The following is a 23,178-nucleotide window of genomic DNA, read 5'->3' as shown; positions in this document are numbered from 1 at the left end:
GTTCCTTTAATTCTACCTCATGTTTCAGAAGGAAATTTGAAGGCTCAGAGTGGCTCAGTGAGCAGGGCTGCAGGGCTAAGATGGGAAGTGTGGTCTCCTACCTCCTGGGCCTTTCACTCAATCCACTGAGCTCTCCTGGTTCCTCAGTTAAGGTGTCCTGGTCAGCCTCACCCTGCTTTCACTGCTGGAGGTGGCCAATGCTGCTGGGGCAGCCCAGTGGAAGGCTGCAAAAACATGAGGAACAGAAACCAGTCCTAAGTAATAGATTATTACAGGACTCTGTAATTATCCTGAAAAGGGGGCTCTTTATGAAGGAATCACAAATTAGAAAACAGTCCATTAAACCCAGACACGTCCACGCATGGGCCCAGCTGGGGAGTCTCCATCTCAGTCCCAACAATGGGCAGCTGCATGGAAACATCTGTGGCCATGTGGTACCAATGGCTCTGAGGGCAGACACTGATAGACTGTCACTTGATTACTGCATTCATTCATTCAACCTATATATAATTAAATGGGTCCATGGAGCTGCTAGAGAAAGCCAAAGTGGGAACCCATAAGAAGCTGATGTCAAAATCAAAATTCTCTCTCTTTCTCTTTCACACATGCTCCCACATAATCACACACATACATTTACAAGCAAAACTGTGGGGCATAAGAAAAAAGAGAAAATGGGCACACATTCAATTTTCCCTATCCCTAACTTCCCAGGGAAAAAAAAAATCTAACAGTATAGAAGGATTTTTAAAATTTTATTTTATTTAGTTTTGGCTGGATCAGGTCTTAGTTGCAGCACGCAGGATCTTCGTTGAGGCATGTGGGATCTTTCGTTGTGGTGTGTGGGCTCCTCTCTAGTTGTGATGTGCAGGTTTTCTCTTCTCTAGTTGTGGCACACAGGCTCCAGGGCACCTGGGCTCTGTAGTTGTGGTGCGCGGGTTCCAGAGTGCGTGGGCTCTGTAGTGTGCGGCTGGCGGGCTCTAGTTGAGGTGCACAAGCTCAGTAGTTGTGGCACGTGGGCTTAGTTGCCCGGCGGCACGTGGGATCTTAGTTCCTCGAACCTATGTCCTCTGCATTCGAAGGCGGATTCTTTACCACTGGACCACCAGGGATGTCCCAATACAGAAGGATTAAAAGTATATAAGATAAAACAAATTAAACTGTATACTTCAAATGGTGAATTTTATTGAATGTAAATTATATCTTAATACCAGAATTTTTTTTAAGTATATATATACAAAAATTTAAGTGGATCACAGTCCTAAATGGAAGAACTAAACTATAAAAACTCTTAGAAGAAAATATAGGAGTAAATATTCATGATCTTGGATTAGGCAATGATTTCTTAGATATGACACCAAAAAGACAAGTTTAAAAGAAGATCAACAAGTTGGACTTTATAAAATTTTAAAACATTTTTGCTCCAAAGGACATAATCAAGAAAGTAAGAAGACAGCTCACAGACTGGGAGAAAATATTTTGCAAATCATATATAAGATAAGTGATTTTCACCTAGCATACATAAAGAACTCTTGCATCTTAATTAAAAAATGAGCAAAAGATCTGAATAGACATTTCTTCGAAGAAGATATAGAGGGACTTCCCTGGTGGCAGAGTGGTTAAGAATCTGCCTGCCAATGCAGTGGACAGGGGTTCGATCCCTGGTCTGGGAAGATCCCACATGCCTCTGAACAACTAAGCCTGTGAGCCACAACTACTGAGCCCACACACCACAACTACTGAAGCCCACGCACCCTACAGCCCATGCTCTGCAACAAGAGAAGCCACCGCAATGAGAAGCCCATGCACCGCAAGGAAGAGTAGCCCCGGCTCACCACAACTAGAGAAAGCCCACTCGCAGTGATGAAGACCCAATGCAGCAAAAACAAAAACAAACAACCAAAAAAACTTGTGAAAAAAAATTTTTTTTAAAGATATATGAACGCCCTATAAGCATTTATGAAAAGATGTTTAACATTACTGGTCAGTAGGGAAATGTAAATCAGCGCTACAGTGGGATACCATTTCATACTACCAGAGTGGCTATAATCAAAGAGGTGGATAAGAACAAGTATTGGCAAGGATGTGGAAAAACTGGCACCCTCATACATTGCTGGAGGGATTGTAAAATGGTAGAGCCATTTTGGAAAATGGTTTGGTAGTTCCTCATAATGTTAAACATGCAGTTACCATATGACCCAGCAATTCCACTTCTCAGTATATACCCAAGAGAAATGAAAACATATGTCCACACAAAAACTTATACATGAATTTTCATAGCAGCATTATTCATAATATCGAAGTGGAAACAACCCAAATGTCCATCAACAGATGAATGGATAAACAAAACATGGTATACCCATATAACAGAATATTATTTTTCAATAAAAAGAAATGAAGTAATAATCCATGCTACCACATTTGATGGGCCTCAAAAACGTTATGCTAATTGAAAGAAGCAAATCACAAAAGACCATATATTGTATGATTCCATGGATATGAAATGTCCAGAATAAGCAAATCATAGAAATAGAAAGATTAGTTGCTTAGGCCTGGGGGACTGGGAGGAGTTGGGGGTGAATGCTAATAGGTATAGAGTTTCTTTTTGGGGTGATGATAATATTCTAAATTAGTATATTCACAGAGTTGCAGAACTCTGTGAATATACTAAAAACCATTAATATAATAACTGTTATATAATTAGTAATATAATAATTAATATAATAAAATTAATATAATTTAATAGGTGAAATTTATGGTATGTAAATTATATCAATAAAACTGTTTTTTAAGTACATGTTTTTCAAATCCATAGAATTGAACACCTAATAAAAGGGCACATTTTACTGTATGCAAATTATACCTCAATTAAAAAAATTTTAACACACATGAAAAAGTACATAAAATGAGCTCTAGAAGTTTTAAAACATAAATTATAGCTCCATAATTAGGGTCCCATTTAGTGTAAATACGGTAAATTTTTCACTAAGTAAAGGAAAGCAAAGAGAAGCCATGAGCCTTTTGGTTCAAATTTTATATATTGTCTGTCTCTGCTAACAGAATGTCAGCCTACATTTTTTGTGTGCCTAGAACAGTGCCTGGCTCATAGAAAATTCTCAATGCACATGTATGGAAGAAAAGAAGGACAGAAAGGATCATGACATCTCAAATCCACCATCTCCTGGAAAGGCCCACTGGAGCCACTTCCAAACACTTTTTTTTTAAATTGTGATAAAATACACATAACATAAAATTTACCATCTTAACCATTTTTAAGTGTACAGTCCAGTAGTGTTAAATATATTCACATTGCTGTGAAACCAAGCTCCAGAACGTTTTCATCTTGCAAAATGGAAATTTTATACCCATTAAATAACAATATCCCATCCCCCACTGCCACCCAGCCCCTGGCAATCACCATTCCACTTTGTGTCTCTATGAATTTGATGTCTCTAGATACAACACATAAGTGGAATCATACAGTATTTGTCTTACTGTGCCTGGCTTACTTCACTCAATACAAGGTCTTCAAGGTTCAATTATATTGTAGCAAATGTCAGAATTTCCTTCCTTTTTAAAGCTGGATAACATTCCACTGTATGGATATACCACATTTTGCTTTACCTTTCATCCATCCACGGACATTTGGGTTGCTTCCATCTTTTGGCTATTGTGAATGATGCTGCTATGAACGTGGGTGTACAAATCTCTTTGAGACCCTGCTTTCACTTTTTTGGGGTATATACTCAGAAGTGGAATTGCTGGATCATATGATAATACTAGTTCTAACTTTCTGAGGAACCACTATACTGTTTTCTATACAATTTGCACCAGTTTAAATTCCCACCAACAGTGCACAATACTTCTAAGCACTTTTATGCCTCTCCACATCTCAGCCCAGGTCCAAATTACCCCAACAGTCAAGCCCACTGCACCCACGCCTACAGGTAGTAAGGTGTAAAGAGCCAAATGAGGGCGATGGATCTGCAGTATCCTATATGTTCTAGAAATTTGGAGACAGAGTGAGGACAGGTTCCCAGAGGAGGACGGATGAGAGTTCAGCCCTGAGCATGTGAAGGCAGCTTTTCTCATTCTCTCACCTAGGCCTCCCCCCAGCCCACATTCCCATTCCCTCGGAGGGGAGGGGAGGGGGTAATCTGAGGGCTGGTGACAGAATAGTAGAGCTGATTTGGGCTGGCACATCTCAGAGGACAGGAGAGGGGCTTGGGTTCCCAGGAGAGAAGGGCTGAGGACTGGAGAACCTGCCCCAGTGGCCCCTAACCAATTCTCATCCTCCAAAAATTTTGACTTTTGCTATCACTGACTGAGCAAATATATTACAAACCTGTGACTTCAGTAACAATGTTAAGTGAATACATATTTTACTCACCAAAATTGCATCTACGGACATTTAAAAAGCAGCAGGACAAATGTGAGCCAGATGTGCTGTGGACACAGTGTACAGATGACACCGGGCAATCCTCCTTGGAACCTGCCAGCCCCCGGTGATAACTTCAAACCCTCTTTTAAGTACCCCCAGAAGTTGGAAGCTGGAAGAATGGGAACTGCACACTCCACCAAGGGGCTAGAGGAAGGGCAGACCTAGGGCTTATATTTATCTCTACATCTTTAACTCACTTCACATATCACCATTCCTATGAAGGAGGTACTGTTATTATTATTCCCATTTTACAGATGAGGAAACCAAGGAACATGGAGCAATGGAATGAGCTTCAACGGGAGAGGAGAGACCCGCAGTCTAGCATGATTTTGCCATTGACCTTGTTCCTTTATCTTTGAACTGAGGGGGTGGGACTGGATGACATCAAGAGCGATTCTTTACAGCAGAGCTCAGCTGCCAGCTGCTGCCTCTCCCCAGCCCCACCCTGTCACTGTTCCCTGGGTTCAAGCCTGGGGTGGGTTGGGGGTGGGGGCAGGAGGAAGAACAGAGGCCGCCCTGCAGGGCACTGGGCAAATGCTTGACTGCTTTCTGGGGCAAGTCCAAGTCTGGAAGGAAAACGTTAAGAAGAAATTTCCATGGCCCTTTCCTCAGCCAGGGATTTTCCACTCTGCCCAGGCAGACATGCCTCTCCCAGGACCTGGCAATCCACAGGTGTTAATGAACGGCTGGGCTGAGTGCTAGGAAGAGTGTAAGACCTGATTCTGGTTCCAGCCCTAGGAAAAGGGGCAAGTCTATGGGGAAGGCATGACTGCCCCAGAAAGATGAAGAGGCAAGATGGGAACTGGGATGTTGTAAAACAAAGTGTTCAGTCTTAGAAGAATCCCAGAGAGAGACCAGTGGGGACAGGAACCATCAGGGGAAACTTCCTAGAAGAGGGGACCTGAGCTGGAGGGCCAGAGGAGGGAGGAGGTTTTCCGGGGCAGACAGGAGAGAGGAGAGCAGATGAGATGGGGAATAACGTTGGACCAGCTTTACAAAGGTTGCCATGAACACAGGGATAGTGCAGTGGCCAGGAGAGAGTTGGATGAGAGAAGTGGAAAGTTTGGTGAAGCAGATGGTGCAATACAGGAGACAGATTGCAGTCACAGGGGCTTCGCAGTGGCCTTTGCACTAGCTGTTCCCTCTGCCGGAAACACCCTTCCCTCACAGCGTCACGTGGTGGTTCCACATCGGTCATGCTCCACAGGGGAACCTTCCCTCGCCACTCCTGCTACAGCAGCCTCTAGCAACATCTCCGTGCTTCATTTTCTCCCGAGCACTCACTACCTGCACATTCCCTGTTTCTTTCAGCGGCCACCTCCCTCCTGGAGGATGGGAGTTCCACAAGGGCAGAGGCTGTGATCTGGCTTGTTCTTCATCGACTCCTCAGAGCCAGGCACATAGCAGCCCTCCATAAATATTGTTGAGTTTAATTGAACTGCAACTGGGTGCTATGATAAAAGGAAGCCTATAATAATATTGTCGTTTTTTTCCTGAGCACTACTATATGCCAGGCACTGTGCTAAGCGCTTTACAAACATTATCTCATTTATTCCTCTGAACAATTCTGTGAGGGAGGTACTACTATTATCTCTCTCTTAAAGGTGAGGAAATTGAGGTCCAGAGAGACTGGTTACGTTGCTCAAGGATACACAGAACCAAAATTTGAACCCACACGTTTACCCTCTCGACTAGCACTATCTGATAGAAATAAGAGCCACATAAGTAATTGAAAATGTTTCTAAACATTTTCTACGTTACAAAATAATTAGGCAAAGGTAATTTTAATAATAGTTTAAACATTTAATAATATTTAAAAATTTAATCTGATATATTAAAATACTATCATTTCAACACATAATCAATATAAAAATATTAATGAGATATTTTTACATTTTATTTTACTAAGTCTTCAAGATCTGGTGGCTAGTTTACATGTAAAACCCTTGCTAAATTTTTCTCAGAAAACGATCTGTATTTAGAGTTCCTAAAATCTGCAGTTGAAAAAGTAGATCCTCACATTCAAGTTGTTCCAAACATACTTGTGTTTTCTAAGCACTGCATGGAGTAGCACTTTTTAAGCTTAAATGTAAACTGGTTAAAATTAAATAACATGATAACTCAGTTCCTTGGCTGCACTAGTCACATTTCAAGTGCCCAACAGCCACTCGTGACTAGTGGCCACTGTGGGCTGTGCAGCCTCATCTGGTGTGAAGGCAGGTTGGGTGCGAGAGGCCCGGGGGAGGGATTTGGAGCAGACTGGGGAGTGGCTGTGGAAGGGAAAGGGTGGAGAGCTGAGGTGGCAGACCTGGGCCCACCTAAAAATGAGGCGGGATGACCAGTCACGAATCCCACCAAGTAGCACATGTCTGGCCCACTCACAAGAGGATCCCCTCCCATGGGCGCTATGTGGGTCTGGGCTTCTGCCCACCAAGAAAGCGATGGCCCTAAGACCCCTGGGTGGAGCAAACGGTGGCTCCTCTCAAAGCTTCTATCCCTTCCAGCACCACTATTGAAGGGGTCCTAGTGGGGGTGCCTGGATCTGGGCAGGCTCAAGCTGGGGATGGAATGATCTCCCTCTGCCCTCCCAGACCTGTGGGCAGCTGGAGGGCGTGGTCAGGAGTGGGGCCCTGGCTAAACAACTCTGGAGTCAAGTACACCTGAGTTCCAAACCCAGCTCAGCCAATTCTTTGCAGTGTGACCTCAGACAAGTCAAGTCCCCTCTCTGAGCTCTGGCTTCCACATCTAGAAAATGAAGACCAATAATGAAATGCTTGAGACTCTGATGATACCTACAGACTGCCCAGCTCATAGTAAGTGGTCAATTAACAACAGCTAGTCTTCCTAGATAATATCCTTTTCCTGTTAAAAACAAGAAAGTAGACTGGAGAATGTTCGCGATCACTGGAAAGGAAACAGTCCAAAGTGAGCTGTAGACGGAGTGAGTTAATCTGGGTGTGTGAGGTCTCCCTCTTCAGGGCTCCCGCACTTCCCCTCTGTGACACAGACCCGGTGAACTGCTGGGAGCGGGGAGGGGGATATGCCACTCCCACAGGCCCTGGGTGCTGAAGCATGACGTAAGAATGGCCAAGAGCCACCTTCCAGAAATGGGGAGGGTGAGTCAAACTGAATCAGGTGAAGTCACCCTGGGTCCCTGCAGTTACTCAGAGTGACCCTGGTACATGTCTGGCAGGAGTGATGGGTGAACTGGGCTCCAGGAAAGCAGGTGGGGCAGGAAACCACCCAAGACAAGGAAACTGAAGGATGGAAACTCCTGGCAGGCAGAGCATGGCCTGAGAGGCAGCAGGCAGAGGCCGAAAGTGGCCTTGGTATGGGTATTTCTGAGGGTGAGGCAGCTCCAACTCCCTCTCCCAGTCAGCACCCCACTTGAGCCAGGAATACTGGTCCTGGAGCCCAGCCTTCCCCAGTTCAACTCTCCAGCCCCCAAACCTTTGCTCTGCTGGGTCCTCCCAAGTGCGGGAGCTGAGACAGCCCTGAGCCGACCTCTGTGGTCTCTCTTGGCTCTTCACTTTGTCCTGCCAACATTCTCAACATTTCCTCCCTTGTCTGTCCCCCGCTACTGGGACTGGTGCCTCTGGAGGTAGGACAAGTGTGTCTTGCTCACTGCTATATGTCCCAGGCACAGCTCAGACCCCACTGAGTGCTTAGGAGATACTTGCTGGGGCAATAGACTCACGACCTTGGTGGGTTCTCATCGCATTTCTAACGCTCGTTATGTGGCTGGGGGTCAGCCTCTCCGAGCCCTGTCTCCACATCTGTAAAGTAGGAAACATAATCCCCACGAAGAGCCTGGGAGAACCAGGTCAGAAAGTGGGGAGGATGAAGCGTCCAGCCAGCTCTAGGAAGTTTCTGATGGGTCACACTTCAGACACAGCTGTGAGCAAGTCACCCTACAGAAGAGGAAACTGTGGCACAAGGAAGCCACGCTAAAAGCCTGCCCTCCCTGCCCCACCCGCACCCCCACCCCCAGCCCTGGTTTCTCCCTCTGGGATCTCTGGTTAGATCACTCTCATTCAATTTCCCTGGGAGTTTCAATCCAGAGGTCCTGAAGCGTGCCATCCTGTCCCTGCTTTGGGAGATGGCCTTTCCCCATCATCTTCCTGTATGGGATAGGGCCTGGCTCCTGGCGGTAGGGAGGGTGCCAGAGACAGCACACATGGCTGCCTCTGGTGCTGGGTGCTGGGGTCACAAAGCCTGGGCTGTGTGTGTGCGTGTTCATCACTCCAAAAATATTCACTGGATCCTCACTACACCCCAAGACGGAGGCAATTCAGCCTAATGGTGAGATGCTGGGACCCTTCCTAAGTTTCAGTCTCCTACCTGAAAAAGAGGGCTCTGAGCATGACGCATGTCCAGTACTCAGCACAGGGCCCAGCTCATCATTAACACTTAAGATATAGCAAGTGTTTTTGTTTGTTTGTTTTTTAGACTGTCTGCCCTGTGACGGCACGAGGGACACTTGTTTTGGCCATTCTTACCCACAGCCTCTACCTTTAGTAGATGCCCAGGTAGGTGAATGAATGAGTGGAAGGAAGGAGAGAAGGAAGCGATGGAGGGAGGAGGAGGGGGAGAAGAGAGGAAGGAGCAGCTCCGTTCTGGGCTCTCCCAGTTTCCGTGCCCACTGCACCCTCCCTCTCCCACCCAGGAGCTGCCTCAAGGCTCCTATCACTGTGTGCTGCTGCATGTGGTCTAGGGAGGAGAGTTGAGCTGAGATGGGAGTGCTGGGTCTAAACCCTGTTGCCAGCTGACTGAACTTAGCCTCCTCAGTGTTCTCCTCTGTAAAATGAGGATGATCGTACCAACTACCTCACTGAATTGTAGGAAGGTCCAAAAGATGTCTGTGAATACACTGAATACGTTTGTACACTGAAGAGTGTTAGGGATTAAACTGGTGGAGTGATAGGCAGTGTGGGCTCTGGAACCAGACTTCCTACATTCAAATTCCTGCTCCACTGATTGCAAACCTTGGGCAAGATGCTTAACCTCTCTGGGCCTCAGTTTCCTTATCTGTAAAACAAGGAAAATTACGGTACTCACTTCAGAGTTGTGAGATTTAAATGAGATAATGTATGAGAAGCTCTTAGATCAGTGGAGAGTGCATGGCAGGCACTCAATAAATGGTGGCCATGATAACAAAGCCTGCTCTCAGGAAGGATTCTGTGAATTATTTCTCACTAAAGTGTGAATGAGTAACAAGACTATGCCCCCGCTCTCAGAGGAATTTGAATCTTAACAGGAATTAAAGGAGTGAAATCCCATCTAATGATAGAATTTTTAAAAGTAAAGGAGGGGGCTTCCCTGGTGGCGCAGTGGTTAAGAATCCGCCTGCCAATGCAGGGGACACGGGTTCGAGCCCTGGTCTGGGAAGATCCCACATGCTGCGGAGCAACTAAGCCCGTGCGCCACAACTACTGAGCCTGCGCTCCAGAGCCTGTGAGCCACAACTCCTGAAGTCCGGGTGCCTAGAGCCCGTGCTCTGCAACAAGAGAAGCCACTGCAGTGAGAAGCCCACACACCGCAACGAAGAGTAGCCCCCGCTCACCGCAACTAGAGAAAGCCCGCGCGTAGCAACAAAGACCCAACACAGCCAAAAATAAATAAATAAAATAAATACATTAAAAAAAAAAGTAAAGGAGGAATATAGTGGGTAGACAAGGGCCTTCCTAGGGTCCCTCACAAGCACGGTTGCTGCCTGCTGCACAAATGCTGCCAGGTCCCAGAGGAGGACCACACACAGGGGAAGGGAGAACACAGTCTCAGTCCCCAAGGAACCTCCCCTCTGCTTGGAGAAACAGGAAGCAACTAGACCCCAGGACAGTGCATAACTTCAGCTAAATATGGAGTGCCTTTGGCAGCATGGTGGGCAACAGCCCAGGCCCAGCTATCAGAAAGGCTCCAGGAACCCTCTCGGGAACAACAGGAGCCAGGGCCAGAGGTGGGGATGGGCACCAGATGCGATGAGGACTGACCTGGGACCAGTGAGGAAGGGGTGGGGAGCCTCATCTTCCACATCTATGTTTTCTCTACTAGGACCTTAGTACCAGGCTGGCACCTGTAGTAGAAGGGCCATGCGTTCTGGAGTCAGACTGCCAGGGCTCAGTCCAGGCTCTACCTCTTTTCAACTGTGTGACATTTTGACCTCAGCGTGGAGGACACAGGTAGAGTTAGAAGCTGGCATCCATCTCCCATCTCTTCTGGTTCTTCTTTGGAGAAACATTCCTCCCGTCTTCCTTTTCAGCTCATTGGAACAGGTGAGGCTGCAGTCATGGGGCCTGTGACCAGACCCACCAATCAGCAATAAATCTTCCTGGGCAGGGCCTTTTATGTGTGGTCATGTGACCACCAACTGTCTAATTAGAGTAAATCCTGGGACCTGTGTCGCAATTGCTAAGAAGAGACCCTTTTCTACTAACCTGGAATTTGGGATGTTATGAACCTGGAGCCCCCGAAGACCACTCATGGCAGAGTGGAAGGATTCAGTGTTTATGACGTTTTTGAGCCTCCTTCAGTTTCCCAGAGCCAGTAAATTCTCTTCTTGGCATAAACCCGTTTGAGTCAGGCTTTCTGTCATTTGCATCAGAAAGAGTCTGAAATTTCCATGGTGAACTTTCTTAACCTCTCTATAAATTTCATTTTCCTCATCTACAAAAAGGGGATGATGGTAATAGCATTTCTCAGGAGAAAGGAAGGGTTGTTCTAGGATGATTAAAAGAATTGGTCAGGGTCCAACACTTCACATAGAGCCTGACATATGTTAGACATTCAAAAAGCATCAACTTTTAGGTGCTCTGTAAGTGTTTGTTAATGAATCTGGCCCCAGGAGGTGAACTGCAAGGGCATCTGGGAAAAAGCCTCTTCCTGTAACTCTGAGGGGTCCCAGGAATCTCTGGGGGTGGTGGTGGTGTGGGGGGCACTCTGCAGGGAGGACTGCCTTGTCCATGCAGATCACAGGTACCACCAAGAAAGACTCTAGTGGGGGTCATGATTAATTTTCCTAGCCCTCACGATCTAATCAAGCCCATTTTACAGGTGAAGGATGTGAGGCTCAGAGATCATGTCCAATCCAATGCTAAATCCAGCGCCCCTCTACTGGCTCAGTCCCTCCCTTGGAGCACGTCAGTGTGGTCCCATGGTGGGGCGAGGTCTCAATCCCAGCTAGGCTAAATTAAGTGGGTCCGTTGTTGTTAAATGAGGGCTTCCATTAGCAATTCTAGACAGTTTTGAAAGGGCAAAAAGGAGTTATAAACACTCTCTCCCTTCCTCCCTGAGGGCGGCTCTATCTTTAACCCGCAGTCTCCTGCACAGGGAACTTTCTGGAGAAGGCTCCAGGCGGTTTACCCCCCAGAGAGAGCCTGACGGCAGTTTTGCTAGAGGAAACCACGCAAGCCTCAAGGCTTGGCACTACCCTTCCTTCCGGACAGGCCAGGATGCCTGGAGGTGGGGGTGGGAACGGCACCTCCTACTTCCCTCCCGATAACCCGCCAACCCCCGCCGGATCTTTCTCACGTCTGGGAATTGAGCTCACCTTGGGCTTTTCCCACGTAGCCTCCTTGAGCCTCAGTTTCCTCACCTGTAAAACGGCACCCACCTATTTCAGGGTCGTTTTGAGGGCATAACGGAGGGAAAAGTCCCAGGGTGTTCAGCGCAAGGATCGGCAAAAAGTCATGAGTGTTCGAACCTCGCCCCAAACAGAGAGAGGGAGGCACCTGTGTGCTGGCGAGGACAGAGAGGATTCGAACCCGGGTCTTTTGTGACTCCAAGCCGACCTTTACCTCCAGTAACCTCTGCCTCTTTTACTAGTGAGATCCTCCCCACCCCCTTCCCTAATACTTTTCCTCCTCAGCCTCCCCCCACTCCCCGCCTCCACCTGACAGCCCTTGGGGACCTCCCAGCCGCAGCCCCAAGGAGCCAGACCTCCCGGGCCTGAACTGCTGGTAAGAAAAACTGTTTCCTCCCCGGTCCATTCACCCAGCTCCATGTCTAGCCAGCCCCGCCAGAGGAAAAGGCCAGCGAGATGCTCCCCACCTCCACCCGCGACCGACTCCTGGACACAGCTCCACTGTAGCCAGGATGTCCATGAGAAGTGGGATCATGTGCCCGTGGGTCTTCCTGCCGGATGGGAAGCGAAACCTGTCACCCCCTCTAATGCCCCAGTGGGGTCTCACCCAGTCTGCCTCGGGTTGGTGCCTTCCGATAGCGGAGGCGGGATCTCAACCTCCGTGGCCAATGAAAAGGCTCACGGGGGTGCTTTTAGTTGTCACGGCAACAGGGAACTGTATCTTGCTACCCCCATCCGGCGGAGCCCACTCTTCCAGGGACCAGCCAGGTCACAGTCTGCGGCCCCAGTTCTACCTTAGGTTGGGGGGGGCGGGTGTCAAAGTAGAGGGCCAGTTAGGGCCCAAACCCTTCACAAATGCTGACCGTGTAGGTGAGCCCCACGTGAACAGCACTGCTAAGAGAAGGCTGCCTGCAGAAGGAACACTACGTACGAGTAGCGTTCTGTTAGAAGGGACAAGGACACCCAATGTACTGTATTGGAGCGGCCGGAGCACTGCAGGGGCAGGGCACAGGGCTGGGCAAATTTAGGTAGAAATGAGTGGAGTAGGTGCTTAGCACGCAGTTTAAGGCTTCCAAGCCGAGACTCACCCAGGACAGGGTGGGGGACCAAGATGAGCAGCCACAGCCGAACTGTGGGTCTCACAGACCTTCAGGCAGGAAGAGAGAACCAAGGGTCACCGAGGCCACTACCTTGCCTCTGGGCAGCTTGCACTCCATCTTCAGTACAGTTACGTCCAGCCTTGGGCACTCATTAACCTCGTCCTCTACCCAGGAAAGAGAAAGGTGACCAGGTTCATTGTCCCCATTTTACAGATGAGAAAACTGATGCCTGCCTGGTAAAGTATCTCACCCTTGGGCCCTAGGGCCCGGCGTTGGGTCCAAGCAGGGCTCTCCAGGCCTTTAATTCCCTGGCGTGGTAGCTTGTCCAAGGAAGCCCCATGCCACTGTTCTGATGCTGTCCACCCTTGCTGATGATACAGGGATGCTGGGGCCACCTGAGCTGCATATTTAACAAGGCAGGTGAAATAGCACAGAGAACCCCGCCCCTGCCTCTGATGGCTCTGGGGGTTGGGGGGTGCAGTAAGTGCCTCCTTGGTCACTCTGAGAGTGAATGCAGCATCACTCCACACTCCCCTTCTCAAGAAGCCCACAGTCTAGCATGTAAATTGGTGAAGCCACCATGGAAAATAGTACGGAGGTTCCTTAAAAAACTAAAAATAGGGCTTCCCTGGTGGTGCAGTGGTTAAGAATCCGCCTGCCAATGCAGGGGACACGGGTTCGAGCCCTGGCCCGGGAAGATCCCACATGCCGCGGAGCAACTAAGTCTGTGCGCCACAACTACTGAGCCTGCACTCTAGAGCCCGTGAGCCACAACTACTGAAGCCCATGAGCCACAACTACTGAAGCCCGCGAGCCACAACTACTGAAGCCTGCGCGGCTAGAGCCCATGCTCCGCAACAAGAGAGGCCACAGCAATGAGAAGCCCGTGCACTGCAACGAAGAGTAGCCCCACTAGTCACAACTAGAGAAAGCCCGCACGCAGCAACGAACCCAACGCAGCCAAAAATAAATAAACAAAATAAGTAAATTTTAAAAAAGATCCTAAAAATAGAGTTACCATATGATCCAGCAGTCCCACTCCTGGACATATATCTGGAGAAAACTCTAATTTGAAAAGACACACGCACCCTAATGTTCACTGCAGCACTATTTACAATAGCCAAGACAAGGAAGCAACCTAAATGTCCATTGACAGATGAATGGATAAAGATGTGGTATATAGACACAATGGAATACTGCTCAGCCATTAAAAAGAATGAAATAATGCCATTTGCAGCAACATGGATGGACCTAGAGATTATCATACTAAGTGAAGTAAATCAGAAAGAGAAAGACAAATACCATATGATATCACTTATATGTGGAATCTAAAAAAAATGATACAAGTGAACTTATTTACAAAACAAAAACAGACTCACAGACATAGAACTAACAAGCTTACAGTTACCAAAGGGGAAAGGGTGGGGAGGGATAAATTAGGAGTTTGGGATTAGCAGATACAAACTACTATATATAAAATAGATAAACAACAAGATCCTACTGTATAGCACAGGGAACTGTATTTAATATCCTGTAATAAACCATAATGGAAAAGAATATGTATATGTATGAATAACTGAATCACTTTGTTGTATACCAGAAACTAACACAACATTGTAAATCAACTATACTTCAATTAATACGAAAAAGAGGAAGAAGAAGCAGCCCACAGTCAAACAGAGAGACAGACCTTCAAGGACCGCACAAGTGTGAATAAATGCTGCAGGGACAACCTGGACAGAACACAGAGGCCTCACAAGAGAAGGGGTGCCTGAGCCTGCCCAGCAAAGCCAGGGGAGACCTCACAGAGGAGGCAGCCTTTCAGAGGTCACAAGACACGTAGGCCTTTGCCAGGCAGATGAGCAAGGGAAGGGAGTCCCAGGCAGAAGGAACAACATCTCCAAAGACCTAGAGGCCTGGGCGAGCCTGATGCATGGGGAAACCGCAAGTCAGGAGGACTGCGACAGGACCTAGGCTGTGGAGTGAATGCCCAGGACAGGACTGTGTGCCCTGCAGTTGGCTGTTTCAATACCCTTCTGAACCAGCAGGTACCCACATTTGTTTTTCTCCAAATGGTAGAGTCATAGACCCTCCAGAACCACTTCTGAAAATCCCACTTTGAGAAACACTGGATTAGAAGCTAACCACTGTCAACTACGGCTATACGCCAACAACGTGGATGAAATTCATGGTATCAGGTTGAGAGAAAGAGGCCAGGGACCAAAGAGTCATTCTATATGACCCACTTATATCAAGTTCAAAGGAGTCAGGATAGTGGTTACCTCTGGGGAGTGTGGAAGGTCTTAAGGAGGGTGTCCAGGGGACAGTAATAATATTGTGTTTCTTGATCTGAGTGTTGGTTTCACAGATGTGTTCTCTTTGTGAAAATTCATCCAGCTCTATACTTCAGCTTTGTATATTTTTCTGCACGTAGCTTCTACTTTAAAAAGAAAAAAGACTGCTTTCCATAAACATCAATGCAAAGGTAGATACCAAAATTTTGTGCTCACATAATCGGCTGTAAGCAAGGCATCCAGATGATATAGAATATGTTTATATTGATTTTTTTTAGAGTATTCCAAAATGAAAACACAAACATTTTATTGTCTCATAGAGGGCTCTCAAGCTCCAGAGAACCCATCCATATACACACCCCCGGGGCCTGAAAAACCCCAGCTCAAGAGGAAGCATTACAATGCTCAGTCCTGGGCCTGGGAGATGGAAGATAAATGAGGGGCCTGGAGCCTCTTCCCGGGGGCAAAGGGAGGTGGTGTCCTCTTCCAATAGGATGTCTGGTGCTGGGAGGCTGAGGACCCCCAGGCAGAGGGGACTGTTTCCTCCAAAACCTCTGAAATGGCTGTGAGAGGCGGGTCTCCCTGGCTTGGCTATGAGCTCCTGGAAGGCAGGGGCTTCTTTCACTCTGTGTCCCTGGTGCCCAGACAGGGACCTGGCACACAGCGGGTCTCAGAGGACCTTTTTTGCCAGGGCATCTTTGCCGAACCCCACGTTGAGCGTGGAAGAGGGGGATCCATTGGGGATGTTGTGGTTTCCAGTCACTGGCTGAGTTCCACACCACAGGCTCGCAAACCATGGATGGGCAATGTTGCAGGAGGGATTCAAGGGTGGGGTTTGAGTTGTCCAATTCCCCCTGGAGAGGACAGCTGGATGCAGACAGGGCACTGAGCCTTGGCGATCATGAATATGGGCAGGAAATCCTAACTGTGCCTGCCCAACAGCCTTGCTGGAGTTGGTAACAGCCCAGCTCTGGGGGAGACAGACTGTTCCAGAACCCAGAAAGGGCTGCATCTGTGGGCAGGATGCTCAACATCCGCTCAACAGGTGTCTCCTCCTGTCCTCTGGGACATCCCTTCTCAGCCCTCCCCAGACTCAGCAACTCTTGCCCACTCTCAAGAACCAGCCTCCTTTCCCCGCTTTGCTGTCTCCCCTCAGCCAGCATTTCTTACACCACCTTTATGATTTCTGCCCTAACCTTGTGCTACCCAGAGTATTATTTACTTAATAGTTTTTCTTTAAAACAATGTTCAGTTGTTGTTATTGTCATTGTTGTTGTTTTAACTTGCCCTTGTTCTAAGCAATAATATTTGTGAAATCCTGGATTTGGTGTGTCAGTTTCATTTTTTTCTAACACACATTAAATTTTAATTTAAAATACTTGTTTTTGTATCACCTAAAATTACCCTGTGTACCACCACAGTGGAAATGATTTTGTACAATGGTTCAGCCAGGATGGGTGGTTATTATTATAAATAATAATTATAGCCTCATGTTAGCAGCAAGTTGTATGCCTCTTCCATGCATCTGCATTTGCAGTCTCATTTAATCTCTCAGTTCCTGCACTATGGACGTCATTGGCCCCATTTTACAGGTGAGGAAACTGAAGCTCAAAGAGTAGTAGTGGGCTTCCCTGGTGGCACAGTGGTTGAGAATCTGCCTGCTAATGCAGGGGACACAGGTTCGAGCCCTGGTCTGGGAAGATCCCACATGCCGCGGAACAACTAGGTCCGTGAGCCACAACTACTGAGCCTGCGCGTCTGGAGCCTGTGCTCTGCAACAAGAGAGGCCACGACTGTGAGAGGCCCGCGCACCGTGATGAAGAGTGGCCCCCGCTTGCCACAAGTAGAGAAAGCCCTCACATAGATACGAAGACCCAACACAGCCAAAAATAAAAAATAAATAAATTAAAAGAAGGCTCAACATTAAAAAAAAAAAAAAAAAGAGTCGTAGTGACTTGCTTAGGGTCACACAGCCAGTTAGGATTTTGGTTCTGATTCAAGGGTCTAGTGGCTCCTGACCTGGAGAAGGCAGGGAAGCAAGAAGCATTTTTCTGTCTCCAACCAGACCCACAAGAGCCACAGGATGGCAACTCATGGAGTAGAGAGTTTGGATTAGACATGATGAAGGACTTCCTGGCTAGAAATGTTTAGACACGAGAATGACTGAGCAAGGAAGGGTCTGGAATGCCCAGCTTCCCAACTCCTCAAAACAAGGCTTGCCCAGCTGGGATCATGCCAGTGCTGCCTAGAGGCAGGAGGATGGACTGAATGACCTCTCCAGGCCTCATCCAGGCCCAGAGATTGGGTGCATGTTTCCCCAAAGCATCTATTAAACAAGGAAAGGCATGTGGAGGCTCCCACTTAAAGGAACTGGGAACACCTTGTCTTGGCCCTGCCTTGTGAGGGAGTGTCAGCAACAGCAGGTCAGGGTGGCAGGGCATTAGCTCGCCCCCTTCCCTTCCCACTGCTCTGGCAGCTCCCAGAACACATCTCCAAGACTGGGAGTTGAAGGCCTGGCTGTTCTCAGAACCACCGGGGCTGCTTGGCCACCTGAGCCAGGGAACCTGCATTTCTTCAATCCTCTCTAGGGGATCCTTTTCAAAACTCCCTGATCTGAAAAGTTAGACACATACTAACTTAAGGTGTTGCCTCTCCAGGGGATGAATTGTATTATTTTTTTTTGAAAGTCATAGTATTTATTTCTCAAAACAAAGAGGGTATTATTGTCCTTTCTTTTTTTAAAAAAAATTATTTATTTTATTTTTGGCTGCACTGGGTCCGTCACTGCACACAGGCTTTTCTCTAGTTGTGGTGCATGGACTTCTCATTGCAGTGGCTTCTCTTGTTGCGGAGCACGGGCTCTAGGGGTGTGGCCTTCAGTAGTTGTGGCACGTGGGCTCAGTAGTTGTGGCTTGCAGGCTCTAGAGCGCAGGCTCAGTAGTTGTGGCGCACAGGTTTAGTTGCTCTGCGGCATGTGGGATCCTCCCGGAACAGGGATAGAACCCGTGTCCTCTGCATTGGCAGGCAGATTCTTAACCACTGAGCCACCAGAGAATCCCTATCTTCCTTTCTAATCAAATAGTATATGCCCAGTTGTTTAAAAATATCAAATAATATAGAAAAGTATAAAAATGAATGTAAAATTACCCAAATTTCTTTTTTTTTTAATGACATGGGTTCATTTTTTAAAAATATTTATTTATTTAGCTATGCCAGGTCTTAGTTGTGGCATGCGGGCTTCTTAGTTGCGGCATGCATGTGGGATCTAGTTCCGCGACCAGGGATCGAACCCAGGCCCCCTGCATCAGGAGTGTGGAGTCTTACACACTGGACCACCAGGGAAGTCCCAAAACTACCCAAATTTCTATCATCTAGAAAACAGTGCTGTTGACAGTTTAGAGCACATCCTTCCAAAAATTTTTTTTTCATGGTACAATACACATAACATAAAATTTATCATTTTAACCATTTTTAAGTACACACGAATCATAGTTTTATAAGGTCTCCCAAATATCGGACTAATAGTGCAACTTCAGAAACCTCCATGGGCCAGTGGGGAAGATGTTTTGGGGTAAGGGCCCTTCTGACATTGTTCAAATGGAAACATAGATGCAGCCAGCCACTGTGTTTGGTAAGGTTGGTCCTGTTAGGAAATTAAAGCCAAGAGTAACTCCATTTGGGTGTACGGAGGAAAGCAGGTCTGTCTCTTAACAGGGCCGCATGAGGAGAACTGAGGGACATGGTTTTGCTGAACTTCTACAAGAGAACAGCCTGAGACAAGGAGAACGAATGCGTCTGTGATTAGCCACCAGGAGCCTCAGTCTAAGTTGTTTCTCTCTGCCCTGGCCTCTGGGGTGATCAGGAGCTGGGAACTTTGGAGGACAAGAAGGGCCAGGACATGGCAGCAAGTCGGGTACAGATAACCGACCCTGGGGAATAAGAGGCCCTTGGCAGGAAGGCGGCAGCCAGCAGACCAGGGAAGAGCAGCGTCAGCCTCCTCCACTAGCATGGCCAGGCCAAAGCTTCCTTCCTCCAACCCTGCGGAGGGCAGGGGGCGGTGGGGGAGCCTCCAGTTCCCAAACAACGATTTCAGAGGGTGGTTGGGACGCTTTCAATCATGGAACCCCAGGCATTGATTTAGCAGCTGCCACGTGTTGGCTTCAGAAGATCCCTGAACTTGAGGAGCTGAAACTACCTGGGCAGGGCTACCCCCTCACCCCTGTGTGTTAACTGCACCCCCTTCCAGATCAGGAGTGCTGGCTCTCTTTGTTGATCTCCCACCACATTTACTGTGCGCCCTCACTCAGCCTTTCACACCCTCATTCCTGTTTTTTCCCTCTGTGCACCCCAACTGAGCTGTAAGATTCCTGAGGGCGGCTACTGGGGCTTCAGGGGTCTTCATAGCCTCCTGTTTTTGCCCAGTTCAGTGCCCCGCACAGAGCACAGGTTTAGGCGACATCCACATGGTGAGGCCTGTGTGAGAGGCCCTGGCAACAAGAGCAGTTGGGGTTCTGAAAGAGGCAGTTCTAAGGCCCTCCGGATGGTTTGGAAGGCATCCAGGAGGAGGTGAGGAATACCTAGGGTCTTGGAGGTAGCATACAGTTCAGCTAATGGAGACGGAGCAAGCAGAGGGGCATTCTGATGGGAGGACCTGCCAGGGCAGTGATGGGGTTGGGGCCAAGCCCCGGGAAGTCTCTCATGCAGTGACTCCCAGGCTGAGATGCCCTTGCTTGCAGGCCTACACCTGTGTCTGCCAGGAGGCGCGGGTGAGATGCAGGGGCTCCAGTTACAGTCATGACCCGGGATGGTCTCAGGGGTGCCCCTTTTTCCAAGAAGCTGACTTTTGAGGAATTTGCCTAGCCACAGAAATCATGATGTGTTTACACTGGCCTCAGCTGTTGATTAAACCTCCATCGGTGCCACTACCAACCCAGGAAGAACGCTCTCTTCCTCACAGTGTGTCCCCCGCTCCTGTTTTTCATGTTTATGGGCATCAGGTGGTTTGCAAAGGGATCCACACCCAGACTGCGCACCCAATGAGGTCAACCGACAAAATGACAGCCGCCACCCTGAGGCCCCTCGTTCTGGGAGCTGCAGGCTTGGGTCACCATCACCCCGGGCACACCCCCTCCCCCCCCGCCTTTACCCACCCCCAGTGCTTCTCTTCTGTCCCTGCTCCAGCCTCGCGCCTGCCCAAACTGTTGTTTATCAACACAGACCAGAACATTCCGCTGCCAGCAGAAACACACATGGCGATGGCGCTGCCATCCCACACCCTGCTGTCAACACACTCCCACGCGCTGTTGGCTGCTGTCAAAGCTGCGCTCACACACACATTCTCACCCCCTCCTGCCAACACAGCTGTTCCCCGCTGCTTGGAATCAGGCCCTCTGTCTCGCATATGTGTTCTCTGTGGGTTTTTCTCATGTGTACTCATAGCAGAGGCTCACACTTGTGGACCAGGCCAGCACACACTCTGCCCTCTGACCTGGGCTGTCAATCTCATCACTTGCAGCTGTGTGACCTTGGGCAATGGACTTAACCTCGCTGGACATCAGACACCTCATCTGTAGAATGGGGATAATAATTACCTTAAAGGCCTTTTCCCATAGGCTCAGGGGGTTGGGCGAGAGCACAGGCAACCAGGAAGTGCTCAGTCGCTGGGAGCTCTGATGGTGGTGATGACGAGCGCTGTGTATCCTCTCTGGAATCTGGCCACTGGTTTTCCTTTCCCACGTCCGGCTGCTGGCCTCACCTTATGTTCACACCTTCCTGGCCATGTGACCTTGAGTGAGGCACATCACCTGTCCACTTCTCATGTCCTCGCTGGTGAAACGGGTTTAACAACTGCCTGGCCTGCCGTGAGGGGCACGGGGAACAGGTTACCATCGTGCTTTGGAAGCCCATCAGTGTGGTCACAGCTGCAGGGTGTTGTGGAAGAAAGGCATTTGAACGGGGCGACAGCCAAACTTGGGCTTTTTAGCCACTTTCCACCTCCTCTCATCTCCTCGGTCAACCCTTAAGCTGGAGTCAGTGTTTCCACTGGGGCTCTGCGGTGGGACTGCAGTCCACCCAAGAGGCCGCCGCGGGGGCCTCGCTAAGCCGCCCCCCTCCCCCTCCCCCACTTCTTCCATCAGGCACAGCTGCTCTTCCCAGCAGGCCCAGTCTGCCGCGCTGAGCCCTCCAGCTTACTCATCTTCTACTGCTCTCTCGCTTGCCCCCGGAGGCTGAGGGTCCCCAGCCCTCTCCCTATGTTCCCCACCACCCTGTTGCCTTCTCCAGGACCCTTTCTGTCTTGTCTCTTCAACCTTGTCTTTCCTTCTCCTTGGCCAGCGAACCTGCTCTAGCCTTTTCTATTCTGGGAAACAGAGAGGTGTTTTTTTTAGAGGGATATAGAAAACAAATGTGATTAGAGAACCGAGGCGGACCTGGGCTGAGCAGGTGGGTGTGCGTTACAGAGAAGCAGCCTCTGCAGCGGGTGAAGCAGTAAGTCAGGCCCTGTGGGTGAGCTGGGCTTCGCCTCACGCTGTAGCAACGTACCTTCCTGCCCCTTGATGGAAACAGGTGAAACTGCTGGAGGGCAGATCCTGGCCTGGTCCGTGCTCAGAGGTTATGGCTTCTCCTTTTGACTCTGAGAGAGTCCCAAGCTCCGGCTGCCACTGGGAGGCCACTGGAGATCTGTTGGCTCGGGGGAACCATGGTAACGGGGCTGCCTCTATCCTTCGGGGCACTGCACAAATGGAAACCCACATACCACATGTCTAGCTATCCAAAATGTACAAGTCAAGCTAAGAAGCTGTCAAATAAAATGTTTTATTTTCCTACCTCCATATATAAACCTTCAGAATGACCTGGAAAGTCAAGTTGGAATTCAGAATTCTTGGACTCTTCAGAGTCCCTCCCCAAGAACACAGGGACATGAGAGAGCTGGGTTGGTGTGTGACAGCGTGTGCAATGGGGGCTCTAGGGCAGTTGGCTGATTTGGCATAAACATAAACTATGTTTCAATCTGATCAGTACCTTATGCTTTTAATTTCCTCCTAGGCTAGTGCAGCCAAAAGAGCTAGAAGGCAGTATGCACAGTGGTCATGAGCTTCATTCAAATCCCAGGGCTGTCAAAATCAAGCACTTAATCTTTTTGAGGTTCGATTTCCCCATCTGTAAAATGGGATTAATGATACCTCCCTGATAAAGTTATTGTGATTATCAAGAGTGATAATCCTTGTAAAGCCCTTAGCATGGGGCTTCCCTGGTGGCGCAGTGGTTGAGAGTCTGCCTGCCGATGCAGGGGACATGGGTTCGTGCCCCGGTCCAGGAAGATCCCACATGCCATGGAGCAGCTGGGCCCATGAGCCATGGCCACTGAGCCTGCGCATCCGGAGCCTGTGCTCCGCAATGGGAGAGGCCGCAACAGTGAGAGGCCCGCGTACCGCAAAAAAAAAAAAAAAAAAAAAAAAAGCCCTTAGCATGGTCCTGGAACACAATAATTGCTCAATAAGCTGTTAGCTATTATTACTATTATAATTTCTCCACACGGGCAATGATAGTATCAGAGCAGGAAGTCATCTGCCTGCCTTTTCACTGCACACATGATGAAACAGGTCACTCAGCTAAGCAGAAGCTGATATGGAACTTGGGCTTCCAACTTTCCCACAGTCTTGGGTTTTTCCCTAGCTAAAAACAAAAAATGGCGCCCCAATAATGTGAATCTCCTTCATTCACTAAACTGCACACTTTTAAAATGGTTAATACAGCAAATTTTATGAC

General features: G+C 48.5%; 1 long non-coding RNA gene across 1 annotated transcript; it reads right to left on the bottom strand.

Annotated features, from left to right (window-relative positions):
* Positions 1-790: 790 nt before the first annotated feature.
* On the bottom strand, positions 791-22,111 carry LOC132593678 (uncharacterized). The gene is made up of 3 exons (XR_009559428.1): positions 21,952-22,111; positions 21,003-21,267; positions 791-1,094 (listed from the first exon to the last, which is right to left on the bottom strand). It is a non-coding gene; the product is annotated as an uncharacterized lncRNA (long non-coding RNA).
* Between the last annotated feature and the right edge of the window lie 1,067 nt (positions 22,112-23,178).

This window comes from Globicephala melas, chromosome 16, assembly GCF_963455315.2.
Source record: "Globicephala melas chromosome 16, mGloMel1.2, whole genome shotgun sequence".
Classification (NCBI taxonomy): domain Eukaryota; kingdom Metazoa; phylum Chordata; class Mammalia; order Artiodactyla; family Delphinidae; genus Globicephala; species Globicephala melas.
This window is presented reverse-complemented; position numbering and strand designations above follow the sequence as displayed.